General features: G+C 36.8%; 1 non-coding gene across 1 annotated transcript; it reads left to right on the forward strand.

Annotated features, from left to right (window-relative positions):
• Positions 1-235: 235 nt before the first annotated feature.
• LOC112633919 lies at positions 236-399 on the forward strand. The gene has a single exon (XR_003121676.1). It is a non-coding gene; the product is annotated as a U1 spliceosomal RNA (small nuclear RNA).
• Positions 400-15993: the final 15594 nt, after the last annotated feature.

The raw sequence follows: 15993 nt of genomic DNA on the forward strand, positions 1-15993 counted from the left end.
ACAGTCTGACACGTAAAGAAAGCACGAGTCAAAGGTCAAATGCATCCACCTGCAGGTCTTGTCACTGACCACTTAGCATCCCATAATATCACTGAACCTCAATTTGCTCATATGTAAAATAAAATTTAAAAGAAATAGAAAATGTAGGTAGCATGTCTAACTCAGATGGCTCTAGTCCGTTATTGTGACCCAACCATTTCTAATTTGGCACAAGTTGCAATAAAAGACAAGCATGATACTTACCTGTCAGGGCAAATACCATCATCACAAAGATGGTTTTCCCAGGGTGAGGCTTATCCATTGCACTCTGAGTGTACAAACTTCCGCAATTTCCCCAAATATGGGAAACTCGACTGCATCATTTGTTGTCATGGGAGACTGCATTTGCACTTTTCCCTAATTTTAAAAAAAGAAGACAAGGGCAATTCAGATAAGTAAAATAGAATTAATTAAATGCACGAAAGAGAGGAATAACCAAATACTTTGAGAGGTAAGCTAGTTCCTATAATTAGGCAATACTTACGACTCTGAGCCTCCTGGAAGTGAGGGCAAAAATGGAAATAAAAGGGTTTCCCAAAAAGGAAGAAGCACACCAATACTTCAAAAGAAATAAAGTCTAAACTGACAACAAATAACAAGGCATTTCTCATGTAAAACTTCTAACAGTAACATTGAGTGCCATGATAGATAGGTCTTCTGACATCAGTTTCATTTAAAAAATGAAGGCCACATTTTTTCTTGGATGCTTTAATAAGGAACTCGGATAACAACTGAGAGGTTAACATCAAAATCCATTTCAGTTCAAGTGATTCTGGAGAAGATTAGGCTGATATGGTCTCAGAATGATGTCTGGCAGTAATCAAACATAATACAAGTGCAGAATCAGGAAAGCATAACCACTCTGAGTGCTGTGGAATAAGAAATTTATTATAGGAATTCAACTTTACACAATTGTGGAAGGTGCTAGAGAGTAAGGGTCCAAAAACGGGAGTTGGAGAATCAGGGGAAAGTCATCAGCCAGACCTCCCGGAGCACTGACACCAATGGACAAGTCGGAGGTTCCAGGAGAAATTAGAAGCCAAGCATGCCTAACAACCAGAGTGGGCCCCTAGCAGGGCTGGTGGAGAAGTTTATGGAAGCTCTTGCCTCTTCACAGATAGTGCCTCTGTGAGTTTGCAGCCAAGAATCCAGTGATCAGCCTGGGGTTGCTCTTGGTCAACAGGGCTAGGAGTTAATAGGGAGAGCTGGACATGAGGTGGGGAGAGGCAGTGGTAAACCAGAACCCACCTCTGCACCTGTCTCTCTCTGCAAATGACAGCCATGACCTTCAGGCATTGAAGCTGTGTCCTCACATTGCTTCTCCAAACCACCACAAAGTTCTCTTTGGCCAACTGCAGTCTAGAAACACACAAAGAAAAGGATTCTGGCAAACTTAGTAACAGGCAAGGCAAGTGTTTCCTGAACAAAAACCATACAGAACTGCATTCCAGCCAGCGAAAAGGAAGAAAGAGAAAAAAATGGAGAAATAAACTAAGGGTGCCTTCCTCCTTTCTCGTAGAATGGGTTTTGGAAGCTGCTCATGGCGTTTCTTTGCTCGTTTCAATGGCCAGCAGTTAGATCATTCCGTGGCCATATATCATCCTGGTTTTCAGGTAAAATTCCAGGACGTGGCAAAGAAGCCCCAAATAACTGGGTGCTTTAATGCGTGACCTAACCAAAACCTCTGGACTGCATTGAAACTGATTCACCTTCCATGGCCTGTCTGGATCTAGCCAATTCAAAAAATATACTTAAATAAAAGTGACTAACACAATGGCAACCCAGTCCAAAATGAGGCTTCTAATGAGAGGGTGATAATACTAAGTGGAGCTGAAATACTTGGTCTTCTAGTCAGTAATATGATTATGCTTATAATAATATGATAATTTTACTGAAGATTTACTCTATACAAGGCACTGTGTATGTTTTATCCTATTTAATTCTCACAATACTAAAAGGGTTCACAAAAGACTGTGTGGAGGCACCATAAGTTTAAAATCTTGCTCTAAGTCACACCTAGATTGCTAACAAGGACCAATTTGAGTCTTAAACTCTGACTTGTCTGACTCTATCACACCCACCCTCATTTTCCTTGTCTCTTCCCACACTGTTTAGAAAAGCATCCAACAGAGCAAAGTGCTTAGCATGAGAGGCATTATGCAAATTTTAACTCTTAAAGGTATTCACAATTTGCCCAACTATATCATCAATACTGGCTTTTACCTGGTGTGTAGCTGTAATGTGCAAGCTCTGTATTAACTCCATTCCGGAGATTATCTTAGAGTCCAAGATTGCTGCTCTGGCTCCAGCCATCAGCAGTAGCTCTCAGCTAATGCAGGTGACATCACCGTCCTCACTTCCTCACCCTTCCAGGGTTGCATAATAGTAAGATGAGTAATTTGCTTGGAGCTGCCACACACTTTGCTAATAACATCCTGAGTCTCAGAATTCATGTCAGTTTGCCTGTGAGGCTAAACACTTGAAGAGTGTTCCTCCTTCAGTCACATAAACCGTAAACCTAGTCCATGAGTTGGTCTTTCGGTCAGGATCTTATATACCTATTGATCTAGCCACTTAAAGTCATCTTTGTTAATATATTGTTCCTAACGCCATTGGGTAATTGAGGTCTTTGTTTTTCAGTTGCTTATTTATTTATTATTTTAATTGATAAATTGAAATTTTAATTGACAAATTAAAATTGTATATATTTTAAATCATTTTTGAAATATGTGTCTATTGTGGAATAACTAAATCTAGCTACTTAACAGATGCATTACCTCACAAAATTACCATTTTTCCATGAGTCAAGAGTGCTTAAAATCTACTCATTTAGCAATTTTCACAAAGGACATGAACAGATACTTTTCAAAAGAAAACATACATGCAGCCAACGAGCATATAAAAAAGCTCAATATCATTGATTGTTAGAGAAATGCAAGACAAAACCACAAAGAGATATTATGTCACACCAGTCAGAATGGCTATGATTACAGAATTTTTAAATAACAGATGCTGGTGAGGTTGTGGAGAAAAAGGAACACTTATACAACGTTGGTGGGAGTGTAAATCAGTTGAACCATTGTGGAAGACAGTGTGGCAATTCCTCAAAGACCGAAAAACAGAACTACCATTGGACCCAGTAATCTCATTACTGGGTATATACCCAAAGGAATATAAATCATTCTATCATAAAGACACATGCATGCGCATGTTAATTGCAGCACTATTCACAATAGCAAAAAAATGAAATCAACCTAAATGCCCATTAATGATAGACAGGACAAAGAAATGTGGTATATATACACCAAGGAATACATGCAGCCAAAAACAAAAACAAAAACAAAAACAAAAAACAAACAAACAAACAAAACAAGATTATGTCCTTTGCAGGAACATGGATGGAGCTGCTGGAGGGAGCTGGAGGCCATTATCCTTAGCAAACGAATGCAGGAACAGAAATCCAAATGTCACATGTTCTCACTTACAAGTGGGAGCTAAAGAGAACACATGACACATAGAGGGGAACAACACACACTGGGACCTGTTGGAGGGTGGAGGGTGAGAGGAGGGAGAGGATCAGGAAACATAACTAATGGGTATTAGGCTTTATACCTATGTGATAAAATAATCTGTACAATGAACCCCCATGACACGAGTTTGCCTATATAACAAACTTGCACATGTACCCTTGAACTTAAAATAAAAGTTAAAAAAAGGATACAACATTATTAATTATAGTCACCATATTGTACAATAGGTTTCCTGAACTTATTCCTCCTGTCTAACTAAAATTTTGCACCTTAAGGTCTGTCTTTTATTGTTCATGTATTAGGCTCTGGTGAACGGGTAGAATTTTTTTTTTTTTTTGAGATGGAGTCTTGCTGCGTTGCCCAGGCAGGAGTGCAATGGCACAATCCTGGCTCATTGCAACCTCCACCTCCTGGGTTCAAGTGATTCTCATCCCTCAGCCTCCTGAGTAGCTGGGATTACAGGCACGCGCCACCATGCCTGGCTAATTTTTGTTTTTTTAGTAGAGATGGGGTTTCACCATGTTGGTCAGGCTGGTCTTGAACTCCTGACCTAGTGATTCGCCCTCCTTGACCTTCCAAAGTACTGGGATTACAGCCATGAGCCACCACGCTCAGCCTAGAATTTTTTCCTGGTTGTGAAAGTATAGTCTCTTTTTCTACTAATGGGTTCAAACTACTAATGATCTGGTCTGAAGCAGGTTAAAAGACAGTCATAGTTTTTGTTTTGCATCCTCCATAGCACCATTATCCAAAAATTATGACCAAAATCATCAAAATACACCCTTAGCAAAGATTCCAAGAACTCCTAAAGACAGTTCAATTTTCAAAATAAAATCTATCAGATGCATTTTACTTTATTTTGTTTATGAGTAAAGAAGAATCTAATAAGTCAAATTTCTGGTAGGAGAGGGGCATCTGTTGGCTAAAAGCAACATGTATGTTAAGTCCATAGCCTGTGCCAGGTGCTCTGAACCTACCTTTGCTTTAAAACATCTGGTGAATATTTAAGGATGGCTACATCACAGGTTTGTTCTAGTTAGCCTCTGCTATATGAACAAACCATCACAGAGATGGAATAATTCTATCTCTAGTCTTCCATGTTTTTTCCTTCTAGAATTTCACTAAACTATGCCATTTAATATTTATACCACACTATTTGAGTGTAGTCTGTGTATTATAAGTATTTATTTTGGGACCACGTTAAGGAAATTTCCATAGTTCCATTGTTGTGTGGTCAATTTATTGAAGATCATTAAAACCAATGTAACTAGAAAAGTCTTTTTATTTTTTATAACTAATTCACCTGCTTTCCTTAAAGAGTGCCTCCTACTAACTCCAGAGCAAAAGTACTCCTGAGTATCTTTATGGGTTTGATATGTAGGTTTGGGACTGGAAATTTGAGGGGGTCTTGAGTTCCATGTCTCAGTTAATGCAATTCTTTCCAGACTAGCCAATTAGTACACAGAAAGCCCAGCAATAAAGGCAAGTAAAAATGAGTAATCTCCAGAAACTTTCAGATGCCTTGGGGAGGATTAAGATTCCTCCAGGCCAAACACAATTAGGGTTTGGGACAACTCAATTCAGGTCCCAAGGACTTTAATAAAATCTTCTGATCTCTAGGTTCTTTATATATATGTATGTATATATATACACACACACACACGTGTATATATATGATATATTTATTATATATATATATTCATGCATGCATATTTAAAACCCAAAATAACCCTGTGGACCAGATAGCTCATGTATTATTTTTGAGAAAAACGTGAGTACCAAAAGGTTATACAGTTCATCTATCACCATTTTGATAAGGCCAACAATCTATGTCCCAAGATCCTTTAATATTCTTGTCACCAAAGCCAGGGACTTTTCCAAAATCAGAATATAAAGATAAGAGGTAGAATACAAGGTGACTTTCAAGTGCTTGCATTTCCAAGTGATGATGGTTGGAAATGTGATTGTAAGTCTGTACTGCGCTTTTTAATAACTTGATTGTGAAGCTGGAAAGACCGTTCCTGCCTCTGCTTGGTGGTCTCATTAGATTACCATTCTCCTCAATGTGGGCAATTTATTCCAGTTTTCCTTTCCTATCTTCATACCATTCATTCCAATGCAGGGAAAGGATTTCAAAAACCACTGCAATGTTCCCATTAGTATTAAATCTTATACTTTAAATTTAAGATATTTAATATCAAAGCTGCAAAACTGCCAGATGGATAGATTTTTCTTATTGATTATACATTTAATAATTTTATGAGAAACTACATGTTTATTTCTGTCAAAAATGATTGCACTGAAGATAGCTTAAAGAAAAAAAAAGAGCCCAAATTCCACCACTCTGCAATACATTCATTCAAGTAACAAACTTGCACATGTAACCCTGAATCCATGAAAATAAAAAATAAAACATTTTTAAAGACCTATTTATTTGGTTAGTGTTGTTATAACAACAAAGTAAAACCTTATTTTTAAGTTGTGGTTTCTTCCACATGCAAAAAAATATATATATATATTCTTTGTTGTATAAGCTAATTTATTCCCATGCTATTCATTTTAATAATTTTTTCTCATACTTGGAACAAATCATTACATAAAATATCATCTTTTTGCCCAGGATAAAGTAATAAAAGAATTAGAAGAAACTTAGCCCAAATTTTACACACAGGCATTTGTAGTATTTCCATCTTGTGAACTTCAGATTTATTTTCACCCTGGCCTCTTATTTTGAAATTGCTTCTCAGAGTCATCACATTTGTGCCTGTCTTCATGGTAAATTGTTTTTCGCATAGCAATATTCTCAGATCAATTGCCAGTGGTAGTAATGTTAGTATCAATCATGTACAAACACGTAATAGCTGGGAGACAAATGAGATTCACCTCCCCTTCTTCTTTTAGCTAGGTACAATTTGCTCTTCTGAAAGACGTCTTTACTACAAAGTAATTTCCTGGGAAGTCTGAAAACACATCAGTTAGGCACTAAGAATTCTTTCAGCCCACCTGATCTGCAGAGGCAGTAACGTTCATCTCTGTGAATTGGCCAGAACCATGGACAGATCCACCATACTACTGTACCAGATGGTGGTTCTGAGTGCTGTCATGGTTAAGGGTCCTGTAACCTTTATCCTGCCTTCCTAAGCCTTTATATTTTTTTCCTTCAGTAAGTCCTTCTCCTCTTCCTCCTCCTCCTTCTCCTCCTCCTCCTCTTCCACCTTTTCCTTTTTTGTAATTTCCTAGACTTTAGATGTTAGGATTTCCTGGTTGTTCACAGTCTGAATTCTGGTTGTTTGGCCCTGAGGACTTTTCCCAAAATTGCTCATTGATTTTGCAATTTTTTCCTTGCCTTTTCATATGATTTTCCTTTGTATTATTTCTTTTGCCCCAATGTATGTCACATTTTTGTTCCCCTAAGTTGTATTCTTTTGCTGTGTTAATGTTGGCTACTGTGTTCACCCAGCCAGCCTCTCAGAAGGCTATTTGTTTTCGTTATATTCCTCACAAATGCTATACTTAAATATGTCATAATTTGAATGTAAATATATCCCATGTGTAGTATGTGTCATATTTTACATAGGTGATATGTCGGTCAGGATGTCAGCATGAAAGAGCTGGTTTACACAGATGGAGTAATTGAGGAGAGTTTATTGAGGGACTACTTACAAATGTATGGAAGAATAAAGCAAATGAAGCATAGTGAAGCCCACGGGACTAGCAACAGACTTGAGTCATTATCCTGTTAGACCTAAAGAGACAGGGGAATGGTGAGGTTAGTGGAATCTGGAGAGGGCTTCCTGATGGGAGCTACAGCATTTGGGACAGGAATGAAGTTAATATGTAATGAGCCAGCAGGAAGGGAGCCTGGAAAATGAAAACCACGAGATGACTCTCCCACCCCACTCTCCAAGTTTTTAAACAGCACCTCTTGTTGGCTGAATCCAGTGGAAGACCATAAAGCAATGAATCTCATTGATGTGGTCCACAAAAGTCAATCTCCAGGCACAGCACACAGTGGAGAACCACGGAGAGGAGATCTGAAGGAAAAACAGAAATAACCAGACACATATAGTATGCATTGTTGGATCTACAAAATAATGTTGAAAAATTGAGGAGGCATTATAAACCCAGATCATGTTGTAGAACCCAATTTATCCATATTGACCTCTTGGTACTTCTAACAAGTGACTGATCTTCAGGGGTCTCTTGCTCAGATACTTTGTCCTCTCTTGAAGATTAAAGCCAATTATTCATCATGAGATTCCTCACTCAATGCCACTCACCACTCAAAACATTAGACAAACATGAGTAGGTAATCATCATTGTCTAACACTAGCATAGCTTGGAAAAACCTTCAAGTGAATATATTCAGCCATACGTGAACAAGTAACATCATGTTCTACCAAAATTTTTTCCTCAGTTTATTCGATGATTTATAATAGCTTTCAAAACTCCCCTTGATTGAGGTTGAACATAACCCTTAAAATCTGAAAACAGCCACAGTGCTGTGGTTTTTGACGAATCACCTCAGCTAAAAGTCGCAAGCTCATGCTTCTTATTTATTCATCTGTTCTTGCCAAGGAAACTTGCCAGCTCCTCCTGGTGCATGTCTCCTGGGAAAAATGAGAGGAGAAATAATAAGGGCACCTTGAAGAAACAATGTAATTATACATAAAGTACTGTAGGCAATGATGAAAGTTGAGATGATTTTGCCATCTCATGTGGAACTAACAACAAGAGCCCTCCTTTCCCTGCCAGCAGAAAAAAGATATGAAGACACATTCTAGCATGGATATATATATTTTTAAACATTTACTTTTAATCACCATTTTAATCCTGGCATTTGTATACAACTAAATGGTAAAATGACTAACTGACTTCCCTCATGAAGGCTAAACCCATGATTTGGTATGTCACCCCCATATTCTGATAAGCTGAGTCAACCCATCATCAACAAGTCACCAGATACAAATTAGTGACATGTTTATGCTGTTGGCTAATAGTTAACATTGCTGTTGGGCCCAAATGGACGAAAGGTCTTTCTTAACATCTACAAATAAATGACCAATGCATCAAATGTCACTCTCTCCACCTGGCATTTAGAGGATACGTTAGTATAACACCATACCGTTTACGACATTTTAGCTTTTTAGTTAACACCTTTCAATATACTCCTGATTCATAAATTGTCCCTCACTCTAATGCATTGTTCATTTTGATGAACAGATATTGCAATAGACATCTGTTTTTTTTTTTTAATCTGTCCAACATCCTCGCCCCTTTCTCTGGAAAATAGCTCCCATATTTTCCTCTAATAAAAATTTTTCCTTTCTTAGTCCACGTGGTTTAGCTTAGTCTAACGTCCCATGTCAGCTCTAGGAGAAGGCACAACACACAGGCCTGGCCAGGTAGCTGATTTCAATACTTGAACCCAGTTGGGGAAAAATTGGTCACATGCTACAAGCCAAATTAATGAACTGCTATTCCAAAATGTTATAAACATTACAGGGGAAAAGAAAGTTTCCGTTGAGGTTAAGCCATCAAAGACGGTAATGGACCCTACAAGTGAAGATGGTGAAAGCTCTGCATCCAGCCATACCTGAAGCCACCTCTGGACCCTTGAAGGATGTGAAACCGGAAATCTTCTTCATTGCTAAAGCCAGTTGGAGTTGTAGTTCTATCACCTATAACCAAAAGAAAGAATTCTGATTAATGCAAGCGGGAAACTACAATCTGGAATGTGTTCAAAAATCTAAGGATAGCATAACTGAATTCTGTTACCTATACTCAGCTCTGGGCTTCATACATTTGTATTACGGTTGAGTCTGAGCTGATCCAATTTTGAAAAAGATAAGTCTTACTTCTGTTGTCATCACATTGAACATTGCCATTTGTGTCAGATTCAGCCTCCAGCAATGCTTACTTAGCCATTCTTAAGAAAATATCCAAAAGCACACCCACTCTAATCCTCCAGAACTCTAGGTGGAGAGTGGTTCATTTTTCCATGCACAAATGAGATTATTAGAAGTTTTTTTCCTCAACATTTTGGAACAACAGTCCCCACATTTATTATAGATATTAATCTTAAAACTCAACTCTTTAAAATGGTTCCTGAGCCAGTTATTTCAATTACACTAACTTGTGAAAATATACTTTTTAATGAAAAATGTCTGTAGATGCTGGATCTTGCTTGGTATGTAGTTTAGATTACTGCTCAGTAAATATTCTCTTCCTTCACCCTCCCTATACACAGTGCTATGCTTGGCCATATGATTTGCTTTGGCCAATACATTAGTGAACATGATGCAATAAAAGCCTTATTAAGTGTTTTTGCATGGCTTGGCTGGGATTTTAAGCTCCAGTATTAAGCCATAAGAAGAGCACGTCTTGGGTAGGTAGCTGCTACCACTTCAGCCTGGGCTACAGAAAAAAATACATGTGGAACAGACAAAAACCAAACACAGCCTGGAACGCAGCTGAACCAACCTGTAGCATGAAGTAAAGCTACTCAGTCAATCCCATTCTAGACCAACCAAACCACAGAAAACTATAATGTAAGAATAAAATACTTGTTGTAAGCTATTACAGTTGGGAAGATTTTTTCCACAGCACTGCAGGGGCACTATTTGACTGCTATACTTTGTATAAATGCACTTCCATGCTTCATGTGCTGTTGTATAGCCCACGCAGCCAGTATTCCTTAAAAGATAGGCCATGCACAAGAGAAGTGGGTCCCTGATCTAAACTATTGTCATTGAATGTCAGCCCTTAATTTGATCTCAGACACAGTCTAAGCAAATAATTCCCATCCCAATTTACGTTGAGACCAAGAGGATAAAATGACTTCCCTCAGGTCACTTGACTAAAATGACATAAAGCTGATGTCGAACAGAAGAATCTTTGTTTCCAGCCTCACGATCTTCCCACAATGCCACTCTAACCTCTCTTGGGCATTTATAGATAAATTCCTACTCTACTTTAACATCTCTTGCTTTGATAATGCTAGTTCCTCTAAGGACTAGCTTATAGCAAAACACAGAACATAAAAAGTAATGATATTGGACTTTTGCAAAGGTTTTCACTACCAGAGAAGGGAGGTAATGCTAATTTGTCTATTCCTTGTCCTCAGAAGTAGGCAAAAAGTAGCTTTGGCCAAGACTGCTTTCATTTCCTTGAAAGTCTGCATTCTGAAAGTCTGAGTTCATTTTTTTACATCTATGCTAATAATTATTTAAAGAATATACTCCTATTTTCATCTTTTTGAATGTGTTCTATTAAATATATTATTTTTAGAAGAAAAAATAACTATTGGGTACTAGTTTTAATACCTTGATGATGAAATATTCTGTACAGCAAACCCCCATGACACTAGTTTACCTATACAACAAACTTTCACGTGTACCCCAAACCTGAAATAGAAGTTAAAGTAAAATACAAACAATAATTGAAAAAAATCTGTATAGCAAAATGAAATGAGACCCGTAGATTGTTTAAACCAGAAGTCATAAACTCAGATGACTTTAGGGTGACAAAAAGTCTCTATAGCAAAATGAACTGAGACACTGTAGATTGTTTAAACTAGAAGTCATAAACTCAGATGACTTTAGGGTGAGAAAAGTAAAACACGTGAGTCAGGAGGTAGGATGAGGATTCTTGTGAACTGAGCACATCAGGTCCTGTTACATGGGGTGGGGAGAACAATAACTACCAACTCTAGCTAATTGTGACCAGGTTGCCAAATCTTTGGTTATTCCAAAAGAAGTCACATCTCTGAATTTTTAGGGGAAATAATAAATTTTTAAAGGATTGTGACTATTTTTTTGACACTACATTTCATATAAAACATACCTGTGAACTGGGTGTCACTGGTATGTAACTTCTGGCATAAACTAATGTACAGTGAATAGCACTGCAACAAACATGGATGTTCAGACGTCTCTTCAACATACTGATTTCATTTTCTTTGAATATATATACCCAGTAATTGGATTGCTGGATCACAGGCACGTTCTATTTTTAATATTTTGGGGAAAGTCCATACTGTTTTCCATAATAGTTGTACTAATTTACGTTCTTACCAACAATGTATATGAGTACTCATTTCTCTACATCCTTACCAGCAATTATTTTTTGTCTTTTTGATATTTACCCTTCTAGCTGGGATAAGGTGATATTTTATCATGGTTTTAATTTGCATTTGTGTGATGTTAGTGATGTTGAGCATTTTTTCATACTCTGTTGGCCATGTGTATGTCTTCTTTTGAGAAATGTGTGTTCGGTCCTTTTGTCCATTTATAGTTTATTTGATTTTTTGCTACTGAGTTGAGTTCTTTATATATTCAGAATACTAACCCTTTGTCAGACACATAGTTTGAAAATATTTACTCCCATTCTGTAGGTTGTTTCTTCACTCTACTTATTGCTTCTTTTGCTGTGCAGAAGCTTTTTAGTTCAATGTAATTTCTTTTGTCTGTTTTTGCTTTTGTTGCCTGTGCTTTTGAGCTTTTATTCAAAAAATTCTTGTCTAGCCCAATTTTAAGATGCATTCCACCTATATTTTCTTCTAGTAGTTTCATAGTTTCAGGTCTTACATTTACGTCTTTAATACATTTTTTTTAGATGCTGAGAGATTGGAGACTAGTTTCATTCTTCTGCATGCGGATATCCAGTTTTACCAGCATCATTTATTAAAGAAACTATCCTTTCCCCAAAGTGTGTTCTTGGCGCCTTTATCAAAAATGATTTGGCTTTAAATGCATGAATTTATTTCTAGGTTCTGTATTCTGTTCCATTGGTCTATGTGTCTGTTTTATGTCCATCAACAGGTTAGTGGACAAACGGTTAGTGCTATCAGTCATGTAATGAATACTAACCAACAATAAAAAAGAATAAAATACTGTTACACATTACAACATGGATAAATTTCAAAACAACTGTGCTGGGTGACAGAATCTCGACAAAAAACAAGTACACATTATGTTATTCCCTTTATATAACATTCAAGAAATAGGCAACCTCATCTATGGTGGTATAAAGCAGAGCAGTGGTGGACTGAGGATGGGTGGTATGAAGGGGTGGGAGAAGTGTGGGAGGGAGGCATAGGAAAGTGGCATGAGAAATCTTTTGGAGAAGATGGATATATTCATAATCTTGATTGCAGGGATTATTTCACAGATGCATACATATATCAAAACTAGTCACATTGCAAAACTAGTCAAACTTAAGTTTAATACATGTTAATTATACCTTAACAAAGCTGTTTTGAAAAATTAAAAAGAAATTAGTGCATAGTGAATGTGTTATTAGAAATTCAAAATAATCTAACTAGGTCCTATATTAATTATAATATCTGGATTATAGGATTTTAAAAGAGAAAATAAATCTACAAACTAGAATTGAGTGACTAATTCTAGAAATACCTGTTTGTAAGGATGTACTTTTTGGTTCACTCCAGTATCATAAGACAATAAACTAGATATCGTATAGTGAAATTCCCTAAAAATAGACAATGCCATGTTTTGCCAAAACATCTCTGAAAGGATAGAATATTTTCAGAAGAGTGGAAAATGTCTGAGAGCACAGCCATACATTTATAATCCTTCCTCCAGCATATTAAGTAACACTATACATCAATTTATCTACTCGAGGTAGGTCATTCAAACTGATACTAAATAGTGTATAATTATCCAAAGCAATCAGATCAAAGTAAGGACTTTCCTAGAATCTTATGTTTCATTATAATGGGCAGAGTTTACTTTATAAAATTAGTGTATATTTTTGAATGTGTTAAATTTTATTTTACATATAAAATTTTTATCTTTTAGAATTCCTGTTTACATTTGCTAACAAGCCATATACTTTGTTCTGTTTGAATTATTTCTGAGTTATAAGTAGTTAGAGAAATACCAAAAAAAAAAAAACTCCTTGTTGCAGATAATTTCCATAATTATTTTAAAAGTAAATTGAGAACGATTTACTATGTTTTTTTAAAAACCATGAAAAAGGAAGGAGAAATAACACAAGGTAGAGAATTCATGAATAGGTAATCACTTTCTACAGACAATAAGCAATGTTCCAATAAACCCTGAGAAATAACTAATTAATTTTCCAAGTGAGCAAACATTATTCTGTAGTCCCGTAGACCTGAAAAGGAATCTAAAGATAGTGAATAGCAATGTGTTCCTAATTTTCAAAAGAAGATTAAAAGGGCCCTTGGTCCTCATTGTTTAGCTACTTCAAATCCTATCAAAATAATAGAACTTGAATTAGCAAAAGAAGCAAATATTCACTGTCCTGGAAAATAAGGAAGCAAGAAGTAGCTTTTGTTTATGAAGAGTTGATTGGTCTGAATAAATTTGATGACTTTTTGATGAAATCACAAAAGAAATACATCCCAAAGCACTGTAGATTCAATGCTTTGATGATAATAAACACTTGAAGCCATATGAATTCTCTTCACTATATTAATTTAAGATGCTTAAATAATAAAAGTCAGCTGAGAATTTTCAACTGAAGGAAAAACAGAGATAGGTTATTTAAGGAAAAGATACAAGTTGGCAAAAGCTATAGGAATTGGAGGTAGGACCAACTGAATCACAGTGATTTAGAAGTGGGTTTATACTGAAAAACTAAAATTTCCCAAGTACCTGAATTTTTAGTTATAGCAAATGTGAGAGTATATGTAAATACTAGAGGAAAATGAGGTGAGATCTTGGAAAACACGAATTGTCCAGAGGAAAAAAAAAGACTTGATCAATGCTGAGTTCAAAATTGGGCAGAAATCTGTAAAGTGGTAACGATATTTCGGAAAGTCTGCATATGGGTTGGAATGGAGGGAACAGACAAGGCAGGGTCTTTAGGAATAATCCATTGAAAGAGTTGACAGTTGATATGGTTTGGCTCTGTGTTCCCACCCAAATCTCATCTTGAATTATACTCCCATAATTCCCACATGTTGTGGGAGGGACCAAGTGGGAGATAATTGAATCATGGGGGCAGTTTCTCCATACTGTTCTAGTGATAATGAATATATCTCACAAGATCTGATGTTTATTATGAGGAGGGGTTTTCCTGCACAAGCTCTCTTTTTTTGCCTGTCACCATCCATGTAAGACCTGACTTGCTGCTCCTTGCTTTCTGCCATGATTGTGAAGCCTTCCTAGCCACGTGGAACTGTAAGTCCAATAAACCTCTTTCTTTTGTAAATTGCCCAGTCTCAGGTATGTCTTTATCAGCAATATGAAAACAAACTAATACAACAGTACAATATGACAGTAGAGAATTGTTCCTACCCAATTAATGTATCATTACTGCATTTAAAATGTTTGCAATGAATGCAGCAAAAATGTCAAAGCCCAACCTGATTATTAACAAGGTTGTATTTTAAATCGTGATTTTCAGTGATATATACCCTATTTCTCTCCAGGTTACACACCCCACACAATTGAAGAGAAATCAACAGAAAAATTAGATCTTTCTCCAGTAGCCCAAAGAGTATTCAAAGGTTTGGGGGACTCTCCTAGGGCTGCTTCTGTCTTGCTCTGTATCCCCAGTGGTAGGTTTTCCTTGGCCTGATGCTCTATGAACCCAAAGTTCTCCTTTTAGAAGTACATCTAAATGCGAGTATCTCAATCATGCCTCAGGTGGTTTCATTTTTTTTTTTTTAATCACCCAAGATCTCTTGATTTCTAGTATGAAGCCATAATATGGGAATGTTCTAGTCTTGTTTTGCAGGACAACATCTTCAAAGAGACTATAGGGGTCTGTGGCACATCTGAGCCAGAACCAAACACCTGATGTCATTGTTACAGATATAAAAGTAAAGAAATGAAAAGAAGCTCCAGGTATTGATGATTTTTATATCTTATACTGTCAATCTGTTTGTGTCTGTTATTACTTTTTCAAGTACACAAAACTGATAAATATGACACCATTTGGGGGAGGTTACACAAAAATAAGTATGCCTGTTGGCCACAATATGTTATTAAATAGTATTGTGGTCCTTAGCATTTCTCAAATTATTGATGATGCTTCCTACATTACAGCATATGTTTTCACAACTCTTTGAAATTATAGACTTTTGGCTGTGAGGTATCTAATCCAACAGTCTCTTTTTACAGATAGAAAGACAGAGGCTTTGAGAGGTGCAATAGGTTGGCCCACAGCCAGGTGGTATACATACCTAGTACTAGCAGAGCCTGCAATAGGGCTCCTGGCAACTGGCTTCTGGGTCCATCCTCAAAATGTGCTGCTGCCATTCTCTCTACTGTTCACCTTGACTATTGTTACTGGCAAAAGGAGTTTGAAAAATAGTTGTCTAAAAGAGCAATTTGTGTGCACATATGGGTGTGTATTAGCATTTCAAATAACAATCATCAATAGATATCCAAGGGATAAATACATTTCCTCTTCCACTTGCTTACTACAT

Source organism: Theropithecus gelada, chromosome 10 (assembly GCF_003255815.1).
Source record: "Theropithecus gelada isolate Dixy chromosome 10, Tgel_1.0, whole genome shotgun sequence".
NCBI classification, from domain to species: Eukaryota; Metazoa; Chordata; class Mammalia; order Primates; family Cercopithecidae; genus Theropithecus; species Theropithecus gelada.